We start from the raw sequence: 20407 nt of genomic DNA on the forward strand, positions 1-20407 counted from the left end.
GAATCTAACTAATTTTTTGCTGCAACCCATTTTTCTTTTTATGCTATTGCATAACGTGGGTTCATAACTTTTTAATACTTTCATCGACTAATACTAACACCCTCTCTCCCCCCCCCCCCCTTCTCTCTCTCTCTCTCTCTCTCTCTCTCTCTCTCTCTCTCTCTCTCTCTCTCGTACCCGTACTTCTGCATTACACAACACACGCACAGTGCATTCACCTATATAGTACAGTACACTGTACTGTAATTATTAGATAAAATACTGTAGCTTACGTGTTTAAAGAATTCTCTTGAATTCAGACTGAATGGATTTATAAAATTCCGTAATAACGGAGAGGAGAGGAATCCTGACTGAGTCTCGCAAGATTTTTTTTTAAATATAAGTTGACAGGTTGGCAGTAAACGTTAAATGCATGTTAAAGTTAGAGTATAATAGGATATGAAAAAGGTATAGATTTGCAACGAATTAAAGGGATAACGACTTCTCTGATATTTCTAGCGAGTTTGCAGATATACGATATGGAATTTATGCTATTTTACAGTAAATACGATTACTTAGAGACGATCATATGCATTCATTGGGAGCCAAGTATTTTAAATCTTTAATGGAAACATTTTGAATAAGAGTGGAAGAGGAAAGGATGTAAGGTAATGAAGGATTTTGCAGGATTGGAGGATGTATTGCTGTGTATTGACGGAATGATTTAAACGTTTATTGAGAGTTATTAATATCCAATGTAGACATGGTAGGAAATAGCAAGTGAGTATCCAATATAATTGGAAATTTAATGTTTTTAATGATTGTATTAAAGTAGACACATGGTAGGTCTACTTTTATTTTCTTTTGTGCATACCAGATTGTGGAATGTGGCTGTGGATAATGGTGTTCTCGACTAATAGAATTCCTAGAACATTAGAGTATATATATATATATATATATATCGTCATCTGAAATTTGAGAGAGAGAGAGAGAGAGAGAGAGAGAGAGAGAGAGAGAGAGAGAGTAATATTAGTTTCCATAATACAAAAATGTTGTTGGAGAGAGAGAGAGAGAGAGAGAGAGAGAGAGAGCCTGTGATAAAGTCAGTAATAATAATTTCCATAATACTAAAATGTTGTCGTCGTCAGAGAGAGAGAGAGAGAGAGAGAGAGAGAGAGAGAGAGAGAATCGCCTGTGATATAGTCATAAAGATTTAATTTCCATAATACTAAATCGCCGTCGTCTGAGATTCTACACTCACACACACACACACACACACACACACAAATCCCTGAAATATAGTGTATAGGATTTAACTTTTATAATAGGGAACTCCGTCATCTGAGATTCGAGAGAGAGAGAGAGAGAGAGAGAGAGAGAGAGAGAGAGAGAGAGAGGGGGGGGGGGAAGGGAAGTGTGGGGTAATGATCCTCTTTGTTCTACCTCATATTTAGCAGAAGACTGGCTATGGAAAGTATGTTTTCTGCTACTTTTATTTTTTTTACGTTATTCTTAGACTGAAACGTTATGAATGCAAAGGAAATAGTAACGACCTCTCTTATTATTATTGATATTATTATTATTATTATTATTATTATTATTATTATTATTATTATTATTAATTTGACGATGAAGATGATTAAGTAGTTCAATGATAACGTTATTTATCGTAAAATCACAATTGCAACAAATATTTTGATATACATTGTTATTATGACTACATTTCGTCTCTTATTCTAGGGATGTAAAGTACATTTTAGAATAATTTTAACAATTTGAATTATAGAAATAATTTTAATAATAATTCCCACGTTCCATACAATCGAGAATCGAGTTCAATTGCAACTAAATTACCGAAGCAAAACTAAATTGTGTTGGAGGATAATGAAATAATATGGCTTCTTGAAAACCTTTTAAAGAAAGAGACTAAGACGATGCCATTGTGAGAGTAATCGTGTGACGGATACCTAGCGAATGCTTAAGAAGAAAACGGTTTCTTGAAATTCCATTCGGCCAAACACTTCCTTCCTCTCACTTATTCCATCTGCTCCTCCCCCCTTCCCTCTCCCCTCCTCCCTCTTCCCTCTCCCCTCTTTTGTACAATGTTGTGATGAACGCAATAATTCTTCGGCTGTCCCTTTCTTGATAGGAATTTCCGGGTTTTGTATGATCTCTTTTTCCTTGACGTTATTTTTTATATATATATGTGTGTGTACATTTATTTATATATATTTATATTCGAATATATATATATATATATATATGCATATTTATATATATATATGTATATATATATGTTTATATATATATATATATATATATATATATACACACATATAGTAAGACATTTGATCTATTCCTGCATATTTGGGGGGATTTTTATTAGAGGATGGCATATTTCATGATATAAAAAATTGAAATCATGTTAGCCATACACAAACACATACACACACACAAATTATATATGTATATATATATATATATATATATTTATATATATATTGTACAGTATATATATCTAGCTATCTATATGTGTATATATATATATATATACTATATATATATGTGTGTATATATATAATTATATATATATGTATATATATATGTGTATATATATATATATATATATATAATTTTTATGGCTTCCTATTTGATTGAAACGAGATATATATTTTACTGAATTTACCCTTCTCGTGAGGATATATATATATATATATATACATATATATATATATATATATAATTTTTATGGCTTCCTATTTGATTGAAAAGAGATATATATTTTACTGAATTTACCCTTCTCGTGAGGATGAGACGAAGCATAAAAGGCGCTCGAGTCTAGTATTCCTCCATGATGTTGATGGTGGAAGACGATTTGCTGTCTGATGAGTTCCTTCCTTGATTAAACATCAAAGGATCGCTTCTGTTTGACATGCTGATCCGATTGCCAGAGTTCCTACACAACGACCACTTATAGTCTATTTTTATAGCGGTGCATATTTGCACCGACTCACAGGGGGTGCCCTTTTTGCTCGGAAAGGTTCCTGATACCTGATTGGTCGTTAGTATTTTTTGTCTGAACACCTCCATTGTTCTCGAATAATTACCAAGTAATGTGAATCGAAACTTATTTATTAACCTATATTTCTCCATCAGATATATGTTTTGTCAATAAACAATGTGAGCGAATAAATATATTATAAACTATCGTCTTAGTAAGTCTAAACTTAAAGACACAATCCGCCGAAGTCAACGACAACAGCTTATTTTCGGATGCACGCTTTTTAATTTTGTAATTTCTCACATATTTTAACACAAATTGGGATAAATTACACTCAGCATAAGTTAAACATGTTATTATAAACTTTCTTTGAATACCAGAATTTACCCAAAACATGGAATTAATAAAACCCGATATTTGTGAAAACTTATGGGGAGGTAAAAGAACAGCCTGTAGCGGCCTGGTGGGAAAACAATCCCTTCTGAAGTCTGCCTGACACTTGCGCGCATTTTTGCCACGCACTGGCACGCATTGATGTGCGCCAGTGCGTGCCACTTTGTGGCACGCACTGGTGTTTTTCCCGCACTGTTCACGATCAGTTCACTCCAGTTCGCGCATCGTTCACGCGACGTTCACGCGATGGCACGAATTGGCATGCGTAGTTCACGAGAAGTTCACGACACGTTCACGCGAGTTCACTCATCATTCCGCATCGTTTCCGCATCGTTCACGCCAGTTCACGCCAGTTCACGAATTGGCCACTCCATATAAAAACGGGGCTTCTCCAACCCGAAGACATTCTTGGATTGGCTTCGGAAGAGACAACAATGCTTTCTGTCAGAGACACCATTGCATTGAGGAGAAGAAACGTATCTTTTTCGTTTGTATTTTTTGTTGCCCTTTATTTTTGTTTCAATAAGAAAGCATTTGATTTACATATAAATAGCTGACATAAAATATGTACAAGTATTAAGAAAGCATTTTATTTTAACATTAAAAGCAGCAAACATGAAAAGTTTTTAGGCTGTTGATTTTAAGGTAATAGAGAAAAAAGTGTGTTGAAATAAGAAATAATTTTATTTTTACATTAAAACAGCAAACAGAAAAAAATTTGTTTTGCTCTTCATTTTAAGGTAATAAAGAAGAATAAGTATGTTGATGAAATAAAACATCATTTTATTTTTACATTCAAACAGCAAACTTAAAAATTTCTTGGGTTTTATTGTTTAGTTCATTTTTATTTAAAACAAAAGTTTTGGGTCTTGATTGGTAATAGAGGAAAATAAGTGTGTGCATGAAATAAGACATCATTTTTATTTTCACATTCAAACAGCAAATATAAACAATTATTAGGTTTATATTTTTCTTTCCTTTTCATTATTTTTTTTCGTTTCCTTTTTGTTTCTCTTCATTATAAAGTTATAGAAATAGTTTGAAATAAGACATCATTTTATTTTTACATTCAAACAGCAAATATAAAAATTTATTAGGTTTATTTTTCTTTCCTTTCCTTTTCATTATTTTTTTCGTTTCCTTTTTGTTTCTCTTCATTATGAAGTTATAAAAATAGTTTAAAATAAGATACTGTATAACTTTTTTTTTCACATTAAAACAGCAAATATAAAAATTTATTAGGTTTATTTTTCTTTCCTTTTCATTAATTTTTTCGTTTCCTTTTTGTTTCTCTTCATTATAAAGTTATAGAAATAGTTTGAAATAAGATATAATTTTTTTTCACATTAAAACAGCAAATATAAAAATTTATTAGGTTTATTTTTCTTTCCTTTCCTTTTCATTATTTTTTTTCGTTTCCTTTTTGTTTCTCTTCATTATAAAGTTATAAAAATAGTTTAAAATAAGATACTGTATAACTTTTTTTTTCACATTAAAACAGCAAATATAAAAATTTATTAGGTTTATTTTTCTTTCCTTTTCATTAATTTTTTCGTTTCCTTTTTGTTTCTCTTCATTATAAAGTTATAGAAATAGTTTGAAATAAGATATGATTTTTTTTCACATTAAAACAGCAAATTTAAAAATTTATTAGGTTTATTTTTCTTTCCTTTTCATTAATTTTTTCGCTTCCTTTTTGTTTCTCTTCATTATAAAGTTATAGAAATAGTTTGAAATAAGATATTTTTTTTCACATGAAAACAGCAAATATAAAAAATTTATTAGTTTTATTTTTCTTTCCTTTTCATTAATTTTTTCGTTTCCTTTTTGTTTCTCTTCATTATAAAGTTCACGCCACTTCCCGCATCGTTCACTCCAGTTCACGCCAGTTCCCGCACTGTTCACTCCAGTTGGCGCATCGTTCACGACTATTTCACGGCCATTTAGTGCGTGCCAATGCATGCCACAAACTTTAAACATTTCAAAGTTCTGGGCACGCATGGCATGCATTGGTACGCTCTGGCACGCGAATTCCCGCACTGTTCACGACATTTTCACGGCTCGTTCACGCGAGTTCGCGCATCAATGCGTGCCAGTGCGTGCCACGAATGCGCGCAAGTGTCAGGCAGGTTTGACTCGTACAGGTTTTTTTTTCGTATTAAAGTTCGGCCTATTCCTTTCAGTTTAGTCTTGCATTGTCTCTCTTCGTATTATTTTGCTTAGCATTTTCCCACATTCCTGTTCCTCACCTAATATCTATCTTTTTTCCCAGATATCCCTTCTTTCATATAGGCCTATGTGATATCCGCACTACGATTCCTTATGTTTTGTACCTTACGTCAGTATGTAAATAATAATAACAACGTAAATTTTATTTTGTGTAGCAAGTATAACCTATTCTGTAAACCTGAAATTAAGCATAGTATCTCTCTTTTTTTTTTTTTTTTATTCCCGCCTCTACACTATTTTAATGAGACTAGCACGCGCTTCCCTTCAAGCCATCACTTTCGACAGAGGCAGAGGATAAGAAATAAGGAATCGTAGTGCGGATATCCCATATATGAAAGAAGAGATAACGGGGAAAATAGATAGATATTAGGTGAGGAACAGGAATATGGGAAAATACTAAGCAAAATAATACGAAGACAGACAATGCAAGGCTATTTAAACTGAAAGGAATAGGCCTAACTATATTACGAAAGAAAAAACTGGGGTCTACGATAGTCAGAAGGGATTGTTTTCCCGCCAGGCCGCTACAGGCTGTTCTTTCACCTCCCCATAAGTTTTCACAAATATCGGGTTTTATTAATTCCATGTTTTTGGTGAATTCTGGTATTCAAAGAAAGTTTATAATAACATGTTTAACCTATGCTGAGTGTAATTCATCCCAATTTGTGTTAAAATATGTGAAAAATTACAAAATTACAAAGCGTGCATCCGAAAACAAGCTGCTGTCGTTGACTTCGGCGCATTGTGTTATTCAATTTAGACTTACCAAGACGATTCTTTATAATATATTTATTCTTTCTCATGGTTTATTGACAAAACATATCTGATGGAGAAATATAGGTTAAGAAATAAGTTTCGATTCACATTACTTGGTAATTATTCGAGAACAATGAAAGTGTTCGGACAAAAATACTAACGACCAATCAGGTATCAGGAACCTTTCCGAACTAAAAGGGCACCCCTGTGAGTGGGTGCAAATATGCACCGCTAAAAATAATAGACTATAGTTGCGTCAAATTGCCAATGTATATGAATACGTAATCCGTCATAAATAACTTTAATCAGTTTTTAGTTCAAATTTTTTTATGCAGTTTCATGTATTTTGGAGCTCATGATTTGTATCAATAATAATAATAATAATAATAATAATAATAATAATAATAATTATTATTATTATTATTATTATTATTATTATTATTATTATTATTATTATTATTATTATTATTATTATTATTATTATTATCATCATCATTATAAAAAGTCTAAAATAATACTATTATTAGTATGGATACTACAGAGGGTATTATTTCGAATTAGTAAATTTTTTATTTTTCGTGTCGTTAGGAAGAAATTATTTGTAGTGCTAATAATTACTCTTATTAGCGTTATTGAAAATGCTAGAATAATACTGTTATTAATAATAATTTGAGTTATTATAAATATTATTACTAGAATTTGCAAATTTAATGTACAGTAGTTTCGTGTCATTAGGAAGCAGTGATTTTAGTGATGATAATTACTAATATTTTGTATATTTAGAAAATGCTAAATTATTACTATTATTAGTAATGATATTACATACGATAATAATTCGAATTATTACATGTGTTATTACTAGAATTAGTAGATTTTTAAAACTCGATTCCTGTTATTAGGTGGTGGTGTTTTTTTAGTAATAAAATTACTATAATAATAATAATAATTATTATTATTATTATTATTATTATTATTATTATTATTATTATTATAGAAAAATGCTGAAATTCTAATAGTGATCGTAATTTGAGTTTTTACCACTATTACTTGGAATAGTAAAATAACAGCAATAATAATAGAAATGCTAATACCTAATACGCTTAATTTTGTTTATGTATTAAACGCAAATTACCCCTTTTAACTTTTTGCGATTCTTAAGGAGTAATAATTTGATCACTTGGATTTTATCCTTAGCTGTATATTCATCACATGTCCTGAAACATAATTTCCTAGTATCAACGGAGTTAGATCCAAATTTTTTATCATTTCAGAGAGAAATCGCTCATTACTTAACTATGGGTTTCACAGACAGTGCAAGTGCGATTTTTTGCAATTCTTCTGTAACGAACAGTCGTATCAATACGAGATGTTGCTATAGGGTATTACACCCAGTGAGGAAATTTATAGGAGTATCATGAATCATTTATTGTAAATAATAAAGACTTTTTGTACCAATACCAAGAGGCAAAACTCATTAGCCAAGCAAGAAAACGAACACCAGGTTGGAAGAGCTCGCCTGCCTACAACCCCCTTCACCTCCAACCCCCATTTTCTTCCTCCCCTCTCCTTTCTTCCCTCACCTACCCTACGTCTTTCCTTCTCTCTTTCTCTCTCTCTGAATGTTGCTTTGATTTAAACATATTTTTTTACGATTTGTTTCAATACATCTTTAAATCCTGCCTTTGATATTTTAGTCTCTATTTAAGTGAGAATTAGATCATATTTCAGTTATTTATAATCTTATAAGGAAACCAGATACATGAAGGGATATTAATGTTAATGTAGTGAAAGTTAATTGGAAGCGTTATTTCTATAACAAGGGAGAAATTAGTTTTTTCTATATATTTCCTGTTGTATTTTTATAGGAAGTTTTCAAGTTACTTGTCACTTCTTAAAGAAACAATGTCAACGGTTCTTTGCTAAACTTATGGAAGAAAATAACATTTTGGGCTTTCATTAATTTGCAGTGATGCTCTTGATATTAGAATTCAAAACAGATCTTTCTATGCCGTGAGTATTCATCTAGTTATAGATCATAATAATAGTTTTTTCCATCTAAAATGAATATATGATTACTCCATCCTTTCTTGTGATACTTTCCAAAATAAATTTTATAACGGAATTTAACGGTAATTTGAAGCTTTTTACACCGATTTTATCTTTTTTTATGATTAACAATAATTATATATCTTTGAAATTAACCACCCCATGCTATTTTGAAATAATTCTGAAACATTTCTCTTGAATTATTCAGGGTATTTGGGACATTATGATGAAATATAGTCTTCATTTATTTACTGCTATTGTATTTCCCCTTTAGATCATGGGATTCTCTTCATAGTTTGTCCCTATTACTTCTCTGATTAATTTCCCCTGAATTATTAACTGAATAAATTTCAGACACCACGAAATTATTACACGATTTTTTCCTGAGTATAATGATTGATTTGTCTATTTCTATTACGATTTAGGTTAGATTTTCTGTTGCCTAAAGCATCAATATTTTTGGGGGGTTCGGAATTCTCTTTAATATTTTAATGAAATAGATCAAATAAGAAATTTTCATACAAGGAAAGAGGAATAGACATGTACAGACGCATATTGTAACGGATGATTATTGTTTTATTAGCTTTTTTATTATCCAATTTATCAATGTGTTTATATTTAATATATATTATGATTTGCATGGCCGAAAAAGTAATTCAATTTATCCTGCAAAGCGAATGTATTATCGGTAACGGATGCAGTAAAGAGAGGCAATAATACTCAATTCTCCTTTCAAGTTGTTAGAATATTTGGTATATATTATTATACAAGTCTTTTCTATTTTCACAAAGGGAAAATTAATGGTTTGCCTGAGGTATTCCCATCAGCCTCTGGCTTCTTTTCCTTGAAAGCTGCGAGTGATAACAAGAATATTATGGATGCTTTATTTTTTATTTTATTTTGGGTAAACGAAAGACGAAAGATAATACACCTTTTTTTAACCAAGGAGAGAAAATGACAGGTAAACTGAAGAAAGCTCTCAATAGTAAAAACCGAAGCAAAAATAGAATATTGAAAGTTATTCAAAAGAAGAAAACGATTACTGAACGGCTTAATCCGAGGATTACTAATTACAACAGTGATTGAAATAGCTTCTTTAGGAGAGAGAGAGAGAGAGAGAGAGAGAGAGAGAGAGAGAGAGAGAGAGAGAATCCAACCAGCCTTCACATTGTACCAAAGGGGAAATGGTGAGAGAAACGACTAGTTTAGCTATAAAATTCCAGAAAGTTCTGTCGTTATTGTTAAAAAGTATTTTGAAAAACCCTTGCAATCAATGTTTCGAAACGTTTTAGTGAGATATAACAGCCATTAGGGTACATCACTTCTGAATTTTCTCCCAGAATATGAAGTCGCGATTCCGTAAGTTTGGTGGTGTTATTTGTTCGAAAATTTAAGAAAGATCTATATTTTATAAGTTTTTTCTATGACAGACGGGTAAATTTTCTCTCTCTCTCTCTCTCTCTCTCTCTCTCTCTCTCTCAGGGAGCTCCTCCCTGCGCCAGCGAGAGTGGGAGAGCCCCTCCCCCCACCAGCGAGAGCGGGGAGGAAGCCCCTCCCCCCGCCAGTGAGAGCGGGGGAGCCCCCTACCCCCGCCAGCGAGAATGAGGGGAGCCCCCTACCCCCGCCAGCGAGAATGAGGGGAGCCCCTTCCCCCCGCCAGCGAGAGCGGGGGGGGGTGGGCCCTCCCCGCGCCAGCGAGAGCAGGGGGAGCCCCCTACCCCCCGCCAGCGAGAATGAGGGGAGCCCCTTTCCCCCGCCAGTGAGAGCGGGGGGGGGGGGCACCCCCTCCCCCCGCCAGCGAGAGTGGGGGGGAGCTCTCCCCCCCGCCAGCGAGAGCTGGGGGGAGCCCCTCCCCCCCGCCAGCGAGAGCGGGGGAGCCCCTCCCCGCGCCAGCGAGAGGGGGGGGGAGCCCCCTACCCCCGCCAGCGAGAATGAGGGGAGCCCCTTCCCCCCGCCAGTGAGAGCGGGGGGGGGGACCCCCTCCCCCCGCCAGCGAGAGCGGAGACCCCCTCCCCCCGCCAGCGAGAGCGGAGGGGAGCTCTCCCCCCGCCAGCGAGAATGAGGGGAGCCCCTCCCGGCGCCAGCGAGAGCGAGGGGGGGAGCCCCTCCCGGCGCCAGCGAGAGCGAGGGGGGGAGCCCCTCCCGGCGCCAGCGAGAGCGGGGGGAGCCCCTCCCCACGCCAGTGAGAGAGGGGGGCAGCCCCTCCCCGCGCCAGCGAGAGGGGGGGTGCCCCCTCTCCCTCCAGTGGGATGGGGAGAGCTCCGCTGGCCCAACACTAAAGAGTTCCTCTATCAGGCTTATTTTTAATTAAATGCCCATGAAGCCTTTTTGATATTGGAAAGTCTTCAGGATATGAAATAGTCCATGGCAGAGCCATGTCGGCTTCAAATTTTTCTTTGTCTCCGAGCAGAAATGCTAGGAAAGGAAAAATACATCGTGAAGAAGGGAGCAGTGACAAGTGGAACCTGGAAGGTAGTCTGGAAAAGCAAAAAAAAAAGAATATTGAAGACTAAAAGTTGATTTATTTGAAAGGATTCCATCAAAAAACACAGGGTGAAGAGGGAGACAGAAATGAGAACGGGAGAGAAGATTGAAAGAATCAGAAAAGAACTAATGATAAGTCGTTGATCAGTTTAGGAGAGGGTGAATTTAAAATAAGAAATAAAGTCCATTATGTTGATTAACCAAAAATGAAGATTTTGCAGAATAAGGTGGAAACTATGCCAAAGTAGAGAGTATGGAAGGATAAGAAAAAGATCCGAGTTTCTTCATTTTGACGTAAGAAGAAAATAGGCCGAAGAAGTCTTCATAAGAGAATGCAGTTTCTAGAGCAGTAGAGGTATTCTCAAAAAATCTTCAGAGAAGAATTGCTTGTTTTCGACGCATACATATTCTCACTCTCTCTCTCTCTCTCTCTCTCTCTCTCTCTCTCTCTCTCTCTCCATTCTAATAGAACTCCTTAAAATGAGCAAAATAAACGAAAGAAAAGTGGGAAATCTTTCAAGATTACAAATTCGTTTCAGCTTAAGAATCATCTTTTCCGCTGAGGAAATTTGGAAGATTTCACATCTTCAACACGAATCGAGGAGCAGTGTTTGGCATTGCTATAGTCTTCAATTATTTTCGTAATTGTGTTCACAAATATATAGAAAATTTTAAATGAAGATGGATGCAACTAGTAGAGAATGAACGGATAATAAATGAAGACTTGTAAAAGAGGTGAAGATTTGTTTACTATTTCTTCGTAGCTCTCGCTCGTGGGATGTGTGCTGTCAGCACACATCCCACGGTTCACTGTAGGCATTACCTAAGGGTCTTAGCTGCGTCTCTTTGGCTCTAACTGCAATTTCATCTGGAATGAAAATCTAACAAATGCAAGTCTTCCAACACACACACACACCAGCGTTCATTTATATATATATATATATATATATGTGTGTGTGTGTGTGTGTGTGTGTGTGTGTACACACATACAAAACCTTGCTTAATCTCCGATTTATTCTACTAGCTTTTAATAGCAGTCTGTCAGATGCAGTCCAATCCTTGAAGCGTTTTAGCTTACCGCCGAAGCTTTTGGGCAAAAATGTTCAAGTGAGGTAAAGCCAGTTTTTTCCAGGACAAATTTCAAAGTCCTCCACACTATACTTTATTTTTTTTTCTTTGTTCTACCTTCCCTATAGTTATAGATTCCAACATATTAAAGACATTATTATTTCCTATGAAAGGTTTCTAGTAAATGAATCGATGTCTCAAAACGAGTAAAACTGAAGACAAGGTGTTACCTGTGAAAGCAGAGAGAAACTAGTTTTAAGCCGTCGGTAAAAGAAGGTGCCAGGCTGTTATAGAGAGAGAGAGAGAGAGGAGAGAGAGGAGAGAGAGAGAGAGAGAGAGATTGATTCCCAGAAAAGGTAAATGGTTGTTCAATTGGCAGTAAATTATTTTTTCTACCATTTATTGCATTCACAGATTCTAGAAGAGAAGTGTTTGCGTTTTTGGAAGACTTATTTTTCCTTGTTTCCGTTCCTCACTGGGATATTTTCCTTGTTGGAGACCATGGGCTTATAGCATCCTGCTTTTCCAACTAGGGTTGTAGCTTAGATAATGATAATAATAATAATAATGAAACGTTTTTTTTATTTTGTAAAAATTGTTTATATTGGTCTGAAATGCGGTAATAGGAAGCTGGTATTATGATTCACGAAATATTATGATGTAGTTTTACCTTGCCAGGAATGAAGCCGTTTGGGAAGAAAATACAGGGTTGAGTCTTAGTCTAAGGGTGAGGAAAGGATACCCAGTCTAGGGGGCCGGGGTAGTTCCTCCCCCGATCACTAAGTAGGAAGAGATGCTGCTCCTAGGTTAGGATAGGTCAGGTTGGGAACCTTAGAATAGGTGGTGGTCTTGTGTGTGTTTCCCTTTTAAAATTTGGTATTTTAGTCACAACCTTTGGAATTTTCAAACATCTAGTTTTAAAGATATTGGTATTCTCTGAGTATTCGCAGCAGTATAGTTCAATGTACCTGTAAATGACCAGCAACAATTCTTATTTACTTAATGATAAATATTGTTCTATAATGAATATTTACCAACATGAATAATTACTGGACCCGGTCCGTCCCAACCAATTACAGAAGCTCCGAGCTAGATATTTTTGGACTACGTAAAAGAACATTTATTGGAAATTAGCCTGAAAAAAAATGAATAAGAAAGTTTTAGAAAAAAAAAACAAAAGAAACTCGGTGAAAGCTGTTGAGCGTCAGTATGCAGAAAAAGGAATGAGAATGAAACTGAAGAGAAAAGCAGAAAGTCTTTTAGGACTCCCATTAACTTCACCATTACCTCAGAATTGATGGTCGTTCTTGGAAGGAGAGTTATCAGTGTGAGAGTGTGGATAATGGGGAGGATGAATTGCTGTGGATATTACTCTACACCATTCCAAGGGTTTAGATACGATTGCACAACGGGGAAGAAGGAAATATATTAGATCACATTTTATCACAAATGATTTATAAATCCTACACAGCTTATTTCATGTACAATCCTCCCCGTGCACTTTTGAGATAAAGAAGAAAGTATTTCTTGTGTAAGTAATGTCAAATAGGAAGCTAAGATGATGCAACGGTAGTTTTGATGTGTGACCCGTAATTTCAAGTGAATATTTTCGTTACCACAAAAGAGAATATTCTTCACGGTTCATGTAACTTCACGTTTGTTTTAATTAAGCTTACGGGTAATTCGAATGGACAATTTATCCATAACCATTATGGAAAACAAAAGAAATCGAAAGTTTTTTTTATTGATTTAACAATTGCTGAGTTTTTGTAAAGAAATATTTTGAGAGAGATTTTGATAAATTTTAGGCTATTATTACAACTCGTTCATTACACCTCTCTCTCTCTCTCTCTCTCTCTCTCTCTCTCTCTCTCTCTCTCTAGTTATTGTAAATAGAGTTGTATTTTCCCAGCCTATATTCTCCCATCCTATATCCTTTCTATGCTCTTACACACGAGCCTTTTATACGCATTATTCAGTAAGGTAGTTCTGGTGCATAAGAAGAATTTATATTTTTATTGATAATTAATAAGCGATTTTTAGAGTAATAAGTTTGTTGCATTTTTAGGAAGTAGTTATCCCTGTAGTTGGAGGAACTAAGCTTCATTTACTATCTTTCATGTAAGCTTTAATGACTTCTTATTGCATAACTTATTGTTGTTATGGGAGATCTTGAAAATTAATGATACAGTTTAGTCTGTAGGTCCATAACTCATTAACATTACCTTCAGCTTTAGCGTCTTACGTTCCTTATGCTCTCAAATTTTTAAGAAAATGGTGAAGTAGCGCGTTGAAGTTGTCTGTTTTTGTAGTTTTGTCAGTTTTTCATTTAGCATTTTTCTTAATTACTGAAATCAAATTGAAAATATACATTTATGGTCCTGGAGTTTCTAAAATGTTCAAAACGTATTTTGTTGTAACTTTCTAAATGGGCTTTTGAAGCTCCGTTCCTAATTTCACTTTTTGTGTTGTTGCTAACTATTGGAAAGTGTTGATCAAATTAACAATATTGCTTACACAATCCAATCTTCTGTTGCAGGTATGTGAATGGGAGTTTGAATCAGCGGTGGTACTTCGATTGAAGGGGAAAGGTAATAGCATCAGCTGAGTGTCGCTTTTATTCATGTTACCTGTTTGATGCGGAGTTTTATTGCTCGCTCTCTTTGTTAGCAAGAGGATGGGACACTTTGGATGTTTCATAGAGAACACGTTTGCTCCTCTCTCTCTCTCTCTCTCTCTCTCTCTCTCTCTCTCTCACACACACACACACACACACACACACAACATTTACGCTCTGACATCTAACCCTTTCCTTTAACTAGGAAACAATGTTTCATGCAAAACATTTGCCTCTCTCTCTCTCTCTCTCTCTCTCTCTCTCTCTCTCACACACACACACACACACACAACATTTAGCTCTGACATCTAACCCTTCCTTTAACTAGGGAAACAATGTTTCATGCAAAACATTTGCCCTCTCTCTCTCTCTCTCTCTCTCTCTCTCTCTCTCTCTCACAACATTTACGCTCTGACATCTACCCCTTTCCTTTAACTAGGAAATTATATTTCATGCAAAACATTTGCCTCTCTCTCTCTCTCTCTCTCTCTCTCTCTCTCTCTCACACACACACACACAACATTTACGCTCTGACATCTAACCCTTTCCTTTAACTAGGAAACAATATTTTATGCAGAACATTTGCCTCTCTCTCTCTCTCTCTCTCTCTCTCTCTCTCTCTCTCTCCCAACATTTACGCTCAGACATCTAACCCTTTCCTTTAACTAGGAAACAATGTTTCATGCAAAACATTTGCCTCTCTCTCTCTCTCTCTCTCTCTCTCTCTCTCTCTCACAACATTTACGCTCTGACATCTAACCCTTTCCTTTAACTAGGGAAACAATGTTTCATGCAAAACATTTGCCTCTCTCTCTCTCTCGCTCTCTCTCTCTCTCTCTCTCTCTCTCTCTCTCTCTCTCACAACATTTACGCTCTGACATCTACCCCTTTCCTTTAACTAGGAAACAATGTTTCATGCAAAACATTTGCCTCTCTCTCTCTCTCTCTCTCTCTCTCTCTCTCTCTCTCACAACATTTACGCTCTGACATCTAACCCTTTCCTTTAACTAGGGAAACAATGTTTCATGCAAAACATTTGCCTCTCTCTCTCTCTCTCTCTCTCTCTCTCTCTCTCTCTCTCACAACATTTACGCTCTGACATCTACCCCTTTCCTTTAACTAGGAAACAATGTTTCATGCAAAACATTTGCCTCTCTCTCTCTCTCTCTCTCTCTCTCTCTCTCTCTCTCTTTCTCTCTCTCTCTCTCTCTCTCTCTCTCTCTCTCTCTCTCTCATACAAACTTATTTAGGAGTGATTGAGTCTCCCTCTTAGGCTTTGTTAATAATGTCAAACCTAAAGATTATTACCATATAATTATCTTGTTACTTTTCTGTAAATTTTACTAAAAGGTTACTAATATGTTATTCTGTATTTAATTCGTAATTACAATTAATGAAATAAAGTAAAATATTACGAAAAGTGTTATTCTAATACTTGAGGCAGGTTGATATAAATCTCGTTTTATAGTTTATAACTGATCTACCATATAGTTGGTACTGATCTTAAAAATAGATATTTTTTTAATCTTCTTCATCACTTATATATAGTTTAATTGCAATTTCCTTATTTCCTTTCCCCACTGGGCCACTTTCCTTGTTGGAGCCGTTAGGCTTGTAGCATTCTGCTTTTTAAACCGGGGTTGTAGCTTGGCAAGGTAATAATAATGGTTACATTCATGATAATATTATAGTGTTACAATAAGTTAATTAACGTAATTCGATGTCTACACGGAGTATAGCCTATACAGTACATAAATGACCACTTAGAATTATTTGTTTTGTTAGTAACCTGAACCTGATAATATTTTCGTGTGGAGACGCCTCTTTACTAAATTAGTCATGCTACTTAACTAATTGATATATAGTGGTTGTATGGGATTCGTGCCATACTAGAAAATAAGAGAACCTTATTTTCAAAGTGGGCAGCATATTATCTCCTCCCCTACCCGAATTTTAGTTTCATGTTAATTTTGTTTCATTCTTATTTTATCCCTTCTGTTTTCTGTGTTGTTTTATTTATCTTCAGTGTTTCCTTAATTAAGTCAGATTGGGTATTATATGAATTTAAAAAGAAAAAAGTTGAATATTGTTATTTTTAATTTGTTAATTCATTTTGGGAAATTGATAATGTTAGTAAGGGAATTTCCATTGCATTTTGGGAATTTGATAATGTCAGTAAAGGGAATTTCCATTTGCTCTTTAAATGTTGCGTTATTGATAGATCATATGTGAAAATACGGTGACTGTTTTCGTAGAAACTCAATTGATTTTTTGGTCGAACATTGAACTTTTGAGTGCATCCACTTAGCTTCTAGTACGCAGAGGTTTCAAAAGGCTTTAATAAAATTGCTAATTATTTTATTGGTAGAGATGTTTATAAGGATTGTATACCTCCTTAAAAGATCTAGGATGGCCCTTTTCTGTGGTTGGGGTGTTCAAGAGAACCAAATATATACGGAGAAAATATATATTCGATACCAAACTATTAGTACTTTACAATTAACTCTGTACAGGATACGGGATATGGATTCAAGGATTGATTTATAGATTTGGGCTATATAGCCTGGCAAAAGTTTTAAGAGTTTGGATAGCAAGTAGGAAGAAAGGAAGCAAGAACGGAGCTCAAGTAAAAAGAGTTAACAAGTAGGAAGAAAGGAAGCAAGAACGGAGCTCAAGTAAAAAGAGTTAAAGCCAGTGGTAATAAGGATCCAAAAGAACCCTGCAAAAAACTTCAAGTAATGCTGACAGTGCACAAATGAGGTGCAATGAGGGCATTAACTTCAATATGGGGTGGAGGATAAATTCAGACCTCGATTGGAATATTTTATGATGAGAATTTCAACATTGATTTCGCTCATCAATTATTCTTTTTTATTGTATTCCATCTTTTTGTATAGATTAAAAGGAGATGGAATAGATGCCCCTATTATATTTATGAAGGAATTCATTATTGGGTAACCTAACAAGTTGCCTAAGTACTTTTTATGATTAGTAATGATATAGATCTGAAATGTACATTGTATTCTCTCTCTCTCTCTCTCTCTCTCTCCTCTCTCTCTCTCTCTCTCTCTCTCTCTCAATAACATTGGTGCCATTTTTCCTTTACGAATTCGATATATATTAACAAATTTATGCGACTTGAATAGCAAGACCAACTACCCCCTGCCTGTTATTGCCGACTAGGATTTACTTTTTATTGTTCGAGATTGAGCCGTAGCTTTGAAATTTCAGGAAATTTATGCTAGGAACGAATTTGTCTTTGGGCTCCAACAAATGATGTGGTTTACATGGTAGTTTTGCCTTTTGGTGAGTAAACCATGCACTCAAATGCTATTGCGCGAATCAGTAATCACCTTAGATAACACACATCTATACATTGTGAGACTCTTATGAATTTATTGCTCAACGTTTGAGTTAGCTTACTTCTATTTCGAACCCCAAGGCGTATCTTGGCGTTTTTTTTATTTTTTTTATGTTATCAAATTAAGTTAATGATTAAGAATGAATTGTTTTTGTAATAGTCTTAGGCGTTAACCTTTATAAGGATGTAAGGATGTGATGCTTTGCAGGTATATTGGTAGCCACTAAGTTTTGTATGGGATTTTTTTTTTACCTGAATTGGTCGAATTTTGCTGTTTTCGTATTCTTGATATTTTTTCCTCATTATGCGTCGGATTTAAAATTGGTTTTTTACCTTGGTAGATGCCGAAGAGATTAACCTTGGGATATGATGGCTTGCGACTGGGAGGTTTCGTAACATGGAAGGAAATAGAATTCGAATATGTCTACACCCCTGGAATTTTTTATGCTATTGTGTATTTTGTACAGTTGGATACAGGAATATCGTAGTACACCTCGCTCAGAGGAAGTGCATCCTTTCACACCCTTACTGTGAGGCAAGCAACCAAACGCGTAGAGTAGGAAGAGATGGCTGGGGTGGTCGACAGGACTACACATAGGAACTCGCTGCGCAGTAAGGATATGACAGGGTATGTATAGCAGGAAATCCTGTGTCCAACTGTACATTGCCCCTCCAACACATGTATTTTTTCATTATTTTGGTATGATTCTTTCCCAAGAAGCGGGGAAAAATTGTTTATATGTAGGTTTATTTATATTTTAATTCTTTATGACAGGAGAGATTAAAGATGTACAATGTTGTAGGCAAAGCAGATTTCTCACTTTTTTGTAACGCAATATTTTGGGTTGATAGCATCTCTCTTAGCTTCTTTTTCTCTTTTTAATGAAGGTGAACTTAATAATATAATGAAAGTTGGAACTAAGAATTTTTTTTTAATCATTTATCATTTGTCTTTCCATTGATATCTTTATGAAATGAGAGAGAGAGAGAGAGAGAGAGAGAGAGAGAGAGAGAGAGAGAGAGAGAGGTTCGTGTAAATGGTTGTGTCGGAAAGATTACAGATGTAAAATGTAGTAGGTAAAGCAGATTTCGATGTTTTTTTTATAGCTGATGAAAAAGATGTTCTGATGTGTCTTTTTCCCACGGTCTATGTGGGCCCTAACGAAAAATTCTTGGATGATCCTTAAGAGGTTTAGCATAACATGTACTTGGATAGGTAGTGTTTTCTGTCAAATATGGAGATGTGTCGCTTGGTAAGTTGAATATTGAGCATGGTTTCATTCCCTCGTTTTGAGTAAATCATCGTAACTGTAAGTACTAGATTGGTAATAACTGGCATTTAAGAAATAAATTTATATAGAAAATATCGATAATGCGAATGCCAGGCTATTGAAAGATTAAGAACTAAGTTATTATTATTATTATAATTATTATTATTATTATTACTAGCTATGCTACAACCCTAGTTGGAAAATTAAGATGCTACAAGCCCAAGGGCTCCAACAGGGAAAAATAGCCCAGTTAGGAAAGGAAATAAATAAACGATATAAGTAATGAAAATTAAAATAACATAATTAAAAACATTAGCAACATTAAAACAGATATTTAATTTATAAACTATAAAAGGACTTAAGAAAGCCTGTTCAACAAAAAAACATTTGCTGCGAGATTGAACTTTTGAAGTTCTACTGATTCACCTACCCGATTAGGAAGATCATTCTACAACTTGGGTGCAGCTGGAATAAAACTTCCAGAGTACTGTGTAGTATTGAGCATTATGATGGAGAAGGCCTGACTATTATAATTAACTGCATACCTACTATCATTTCAAGAGGCCGTGTAATAGTGTTTTTTTTTTTTTTTTTTTTTTTTTTTAAATAACTCCTAAAATAACTGATGGATTTCCATGATATCAAAGTAGGGAGCGCTTGATACAATGGCCTAATTTTGGGAAATACTGTGCATTGCCAATTACGTTTCATTAACTTTTTTACTTAAGAAAATGAGGCTAAAGCCAGTCTTAGCCACCCACACATTCGCAAAAGTGATGACGTCCCTCAGTGACGTTATAACGTTTCTTCCCCTGTACCTCCCATCCCCTGAATTGTTAAACGCCTGTTTAACTCCATAGATAATTGTCATATGACCTACCCCAAGCAATACGAAATTCTTTGTCAGTAAAAGTTCAGCATACCTGGCAATGTGATTCGTGACTTTAGACTTTACCTAAACACAAGACCAACGTTTTATATCTTACTTACATTGAAGATCAAGAATGAGACTTATGACAGGAGACGAAAGAAGCCATGCTAACCCTACACTTCGCACTTCAAGCGAGTGTTGGTAAAGCAATAGAAATATAGTTTTCTTAAGGTTAAGCCATAGGACTCATTCTTCCATACAACGCAGGTTACTCGATACATCAATTGCCAGAAAGAAAATGACAGAGAGCATTGTTTGATATAATTTATCA

This window comes from Palaemon carinicauda, chromosome 35, assembly GCF_036898095.1.
Source record: "Palaemon carinicauda isolate YSFRI2023 chromosome 35, ASM3689809v2, whole genome shotgun sequence".
Classification (NCBI taxonomy): Eukaryota; Metazoa; Arthropoda; class Malacostraca; order Decapoda; family Palaemonidae; genus Palaemon; species Palaemon carinicauda.